Below are 6000 nucleotides of genomic sequence, written 5' to 3'. Positions count from 1 at the left end.
AATCGGACGAAAAATGGATGTAAACGGACAAACTGTCCATTTTTCATCTGTTTTTGCATTGGTAGTGGATGTAAAAAAAAAAAACCAGATGAAAATGGATGAAAAAACGGATGAAAAAATGGATGAAAAACTGATGAATTTTGAAGTGACTGAACTGATGAACTGAACGGACCGTATGTGTGAAAGGGGCCTTAGGTTTGACAATAAAATACATATATGACTGCAATTTACACAGTATCAGTAAATGGAATACATATCGAAATAATGCCCTCATTATCAGTGTAAATGTGTGCTGTCACAGGATTGCTGGTTATTGGCTTTTTCCTCACACAATGACAGTCCTGGGGAAATGAAAAGGCAATAACTGACATTTGTTTACATGGGATCAGCTGTGATTAGACACAGCTTATCACATGGTAAAGGGTTGCTGTGCTTAGCCCTTTACCTCAAACTGTGAGCAGCTGTGTCTGAAAGACACAGCAATCATAGAGCGCTCCTGGGGCTCTGCTTCTATAGATGCCCTCCCAGAACTGGACTACCACGCAGTAACCATCTTTTGGCTACAGCTCATTCAGCAAGCTTTTAACTGTGTTAGGCATCCATTTATGATGCCATTGTTTAATATTGTGATTTCAATAACTGACAAAGCTATCACATGGTACATGGTTGTTATGATTGGCCCTGTACCATGTGATCACTGACTGTGACCAATCACATAGATCACAGTAGTAAGCAATGGCCTCATGACTGTGATTGGTCACAGCAATCGCATGGTAGCAGGGCCAATCACAGTGGCATAGCACCCCAATTGGTGATCCGGTGTGCCTGGTGGACACAGCAGTCATGGATCACACTGTTACGCAGACTCATTCCGCTCGGGCCGCTCATGAGCACCAGAAGTGAGAAGATGTACTGGTGCATCATCCCAGAATGACACTTGTCCCAGCGGCATATGTACAATGGCCAGGGGGGAAGCATTTTAGGTATATTGTCAGTCAACTCTACAATAGGGTCCAATACCAAAGATACAGTTATGCATCTACATTCCTGTGTGTGTGTGGGGGGGGGGGGGGGCTTCCAATTGGAAATGGCTTGGCAAATGGCAGTATGTTGCACTTTCAGGGAAATTTACTTTCAAGTAAAATTGTAGCAAAAGCACACATCTGATTTTACCAAAGAAATTCTGTGTGTTCTCCATACCTTATTAAACACATTAGGCAAGCCCAATAATGGCACTTCATATATGTACTTGTTGCAAACCACAAACTGTAACCTATGACTTTTTTGAAAGGCATGTAAACTCACAGACTTAAACCAGCACATAGTTTTTAACATATCTTACTATGTAAAATCAGGTCAGATTGCTTTCTGCTAGTGCATAAGCTGCAAATGCTTGAGGAACAGCAGCACATCTTATACCATCTATTATACAATTTAAAAAAATAAAAAGAAATCAAATACATTTTAAAAAAATTAAACGTAAACTCTAATACAGTTTCCATAGGAAAACAGATAAAAGTGACTCCATGACAGTAATACATATTGTTGCAATAATGCTGAAACATTTAGGCCCCTTTCACACAGGCGGACCGTTCAGATCCAACTTTCATTTTTTTTGGCCGGGGCATCGGATGTCAGTGGAGACATGTCCGCTGACATCTAAACTGATCCAATCCATCAAATCTGGATGATGGAAACCCTACTTTCCATCCAGTGGATCGGATCGGATGAGAACGGACAGACGGTCCGTTCCCATCCGATTCCCCCATAGAGAACAGCGGGACCTGAGAGCTGTGTCTCCGCACACAGCACGGAGACACAGCTGCCACCCGCCCCCGCTGAGAAAAACTGAATCCGCCTGACGGATTCCCTTGTGTGAAAGGGGCCTTTCTCTAAGGGGCCCCTTTCACACCTGTCCGCTCCGTCGGCGGACTCCGTTTTTCTCAGTGGGGATCGATCCACGATCCCCGCTGAGCAGGTGGATGACAGCTCTGTCCCCGCTCTGTGTGCAGAGATGGAGGTGTCAGATCCCCGTTGTCCCCTATGGGGGAATAGGATGAGAATAGACCGCCTGTTCGTTCTCATCCGATCCGATCTGCTGGATGGATGGAAAATAGGGTTTCCATCCGTCTGGATTTGACGGACCGGATCGGATCAGATGGCAGCGGGTGTCAGCGGACATGTCTCCGCTGACATCCGCTGTCCCATAGAGATGAATGGGGCATCCGTTCAGATCCGCCTGAAAAGCTGACAGGCGGATCTGAACGGTCCGCATGTGTGAAAGGGGCCTTAGGCCTCATGCACACTGGACTTTTTTAACAGCTGCTGTTTTTGGCATTAGATGTTTTTTTCTGCAGCCAGTAAACTCCCCAGCATGTTATCCTATGTGTCCATGCACACATAGACTGTTATCAGCAGTTTTTCGCAGGGGCGTTTTCTGGCTGGAAAAAAATCCTAAAACTAGTGGGTTTTGAGAGGAGTTTTTCAGCTGTAAAAACACTCTAACTTTGATAAAAGCTTAAAAACGCTGAAAAACGTGGCTGTTCGGCATTTATAAACATTTTTGAGCCATAGCTTTAGTAGGAGTATAGTTTTGCTAAAAAAAACTACAGCTTAAAAAAGATAAAAAGCGCTGAAAAACGCTACTGCAAAAAAGCTGAAAAACTCCTTCTACGGCCACAGCTTTCTACTGACGTTTTGATAATGTTCAGTGTGCATGAGGCCTAAGTACCAGTTCACATTTGTGCGATGTGGGAACACTGCGAATATACAGCGTGTTCCCGCATCGCATCCACGCCCCTGGCAGTTCACACTGCCATATGTGATACGCTGGGGGTGTCAATGAAAAGTTAACGACACCTCCAGATCAGATTGCATATCCTAGTGCGATCTGAAAGTTCGCACAGAATTGGATCGCACTAGTGTGAACCACCATGCAAACCGATTCTGCTCCGGACCAAAAAAAGGGTCCTGTGCGTGTTAGGTGCTATTGTGGTGCGAATTCAGCCATACAAACTGTATGGCTGAATTTGCACCGCACAGAGATCACATGTAATTTTAGGAGCAGTGCGCTCTGAATTACATGCAATCTCTGTGATCGCACAAATGTGAACTGGCACTTAAAGTGAAAACAGTCCAAATACAATAACTGCTAATAACTATAACAAGGAAGGATAATCCGGATAGCTGCACTCTGATCATAAAAGCCACCTTTATTTTAGCACATCCTTAAAATGACAGGCAACAGCACAGAAACAGCAGTGGGGGGCTGAAGGTCGATGTGTATCATGCCTTCCTAAACGCTTGATCAAAATCCAGGATGTTTTGCAAGGTGGGCTGGCACCTGTATTGAAACCGGGTGTGTGGGCAGGGCCGGCCCTACAATGGGTCCCACTGGGTCCAATGGACCCAGGCAGCACTTCGAGAGGGGCAGCAAATTGACTCCCAATATTTTTTTGTCCAGCAGTTTTGTGAGTCATCAGTTTGCGGCATGTTACGGATGGCCTTTCCCGATCTCATACTGCCGCCCGTAGTGCAAACTGATGAGTATGAGGAGGTGGAGGATCTCCTCCAGGAAAGTCCCTCGCATCACCGTGGTGTGCGCAATGAAGTCAGACATCAGCGCACTCCATCTCACGCAGGGCAGGCTGGATCTTCTAGGGCGGTGGGCGTGGCAGACACAGGAGTGACAGGAGGACTGAGGACAGACAGTGGGTGTTTGGTGGATCGGTCCAGTGGTGAGTTATGGAAGAAGATAACAGTATATACTTTGTATATTTATTTCAAAATGTTATATTTATATAAAATAATGGATGTAGGAGCCTTTTGGTGGGCATGACTTTTTTTTGGGGGGTGGGGGGAACCTTTAATTCTTGGACCCAGGCAGCACAATATCTTGGGCCAGTCTTGTGTGTATGTGACAGGAAGTCAGGAAAATCTGTGGATGTAGTCACAGACAGGAGATACACTTCTGCTTGGTTTAGACAATTGACCAATTACTATAGGGTGTCGGCTGCAAAGGCAGCAGGAAGGTGTAAAGAAGTTGAAAACCATTCAGCTGTTCAGAATGAGGAAGTTAAGGCCTCTATAATTTGTCCAGAGGAAGTTTATGGATTGCTGCCTCCTGACGCTGTGTGAGCTGGGGAGAGTAGGACAGTCAGAAGGAATGCCCCCTGAAGCTGTGTGAGCATGGAGAAGACCTCCATGTGCGCTGAGGAGGGTAAAAAGGGTGAAGACTTCTCAAGGTGAGAAAATTAACTATTTCTATGTGAAGAGTGTGAAGAGAAAAACCAATGGATGTTTTCTATGTGAAAGGAAAGTCCAATGAACATGTGCTGTGTGAAGAGAAAAGGGACATTCTCTATGTGAAGAGATAATAAATGGACTATTGATAGTCTGCTGTATGATCAGCAAAGTCTGCCCAACAGTAGGTTGGGGACAGACTTTCTTAGATAGGTTCCTGTGTGTGAGAAGGTAGCTGCCCACAGTGGCAAGGATTTATTTTGTGTTTTATTTTATTTTGGATGTTTTTGACGCTTGCAGTCTGGTGAAGAAAATTGCATGAATAAACCAAACTGTTGTTTGCAACCACTTCTCGGCTATCTCCTTGTGTAACTAACCCCCCCCCCCCCCAAGGGGTCATCCACACCCGCCACCGAGCTAATCTCCCACAGTGGGGTATATGATGGTGAACCGAACTGGAGAAGCATTGATCGTTTTGTGCTAATAACAAGAACTACTAACATTAAATACACTGGGGAATGACAACTACAAAATAAAAGCAATGGAATTCAGTCAGTAGGAAATGGTTTGGTATTTGGCAGTATGTTTCACGTTTCACAAATAAAATTGCAGCAAAAGTACACGTCTGGTTTTACCAATGAAACCCTGTGTACACAATACTTTTTGAACTCATTAACCAAGCCAAATAATGTTACCTTATTCATGTACTTGTTACAAACCACACACTGTAACCTATACACATGACATTTTTGAAAGGCATGTAAACCCACAGCCTTGAGTCAGCACATAGTTTTTAACATAACTTACTATGTAAAATCAGCTCAGATTACTTTCTGCTAGTGCATTAACTACAAATGCTTAAGGAACAGCTGCACATCTTATATCATCTATAATACAATTAAAAAAAGAGAGAATAAAAGTAAAAAGTGCACTCTGATCATAAAAGCCACCTTTATTTTAACATATCCTTAAAATGACAAGCAACAGCAAAGAAAAAGCAGTGGGGGGCTGAAGGTTAATGCAATGCACGCCTGTCTAAGTCTAGATTCACATCTATGCAGGCTGCACTTGATGCGTTTTTCTCTCGCGTTTTGCGGTGCGTTTTATTTTTAGCATGCAGTTTTTATACATTTTGCGTCTTTTGTTATTCTCTTTAAACACTCTGTATACAGCTGGTTGCTAAGCAGCAGGTTGGGAAGCCGGCTGCCTAGCCCTTAACAACCGATGAGTCATCAGCTGTCAGCGGGGTTCCTCGCTGAAAGCTGAATGTAAAAATAAAATTGGCAGCAAAAAAAAAAAATTGGCGTGGGGTCCCAACCCCCAATTCCATACCAGGTCCTTTTGGTCCGGTATGGATTTGTAGGGGAACCCCACGCTAACTTATTTTTAAAAAATGATAAATTATAGAAATCCATACTAGACTCTTATCCAAGCATGCAGCCTGGCAGGTCAGGAAAGGGAAGGGACGAGCGAGCGCCTCCCCCCCATCCTGAAACGTACCAGGCCACATGCCCTCAACATGGGAGGTGTTTTGAAGTTGATTTGGACAAGGGTTTCTTCCCCACAACCCTTGGCTGTGGTTGTGGGGGTATTCAGTCCCCAGAATCTGGAAGCTACTTTTAACAAGAGGGCCCCTAGATCCTGCCCCCCCCCCCCATGCCCCATGTGACATAGTACACAGTGCCCCTTCCCATTTACCAAAGAAGTGTAAAAGGGAATAAAGACAGTACAAGAGTTTTTGGCAGGTTCTTTATTAAA

The sequence above is a fragment of the Pelophylax lessonae genome (genome assembly GCF_965119305.1).
Source record: "Pelophylax lessonae genome assembly, chromosome: 3".
In the NCBI taxonomy this organism is placed as follows: Eukaryota; Metazoa; Chordata; class Amphibia; order Anura; family Ranidae; genus Pelophylax; species Pelophylax lessonae.
Note: the sequence above shows the minus strand (reverse complement) of the source record.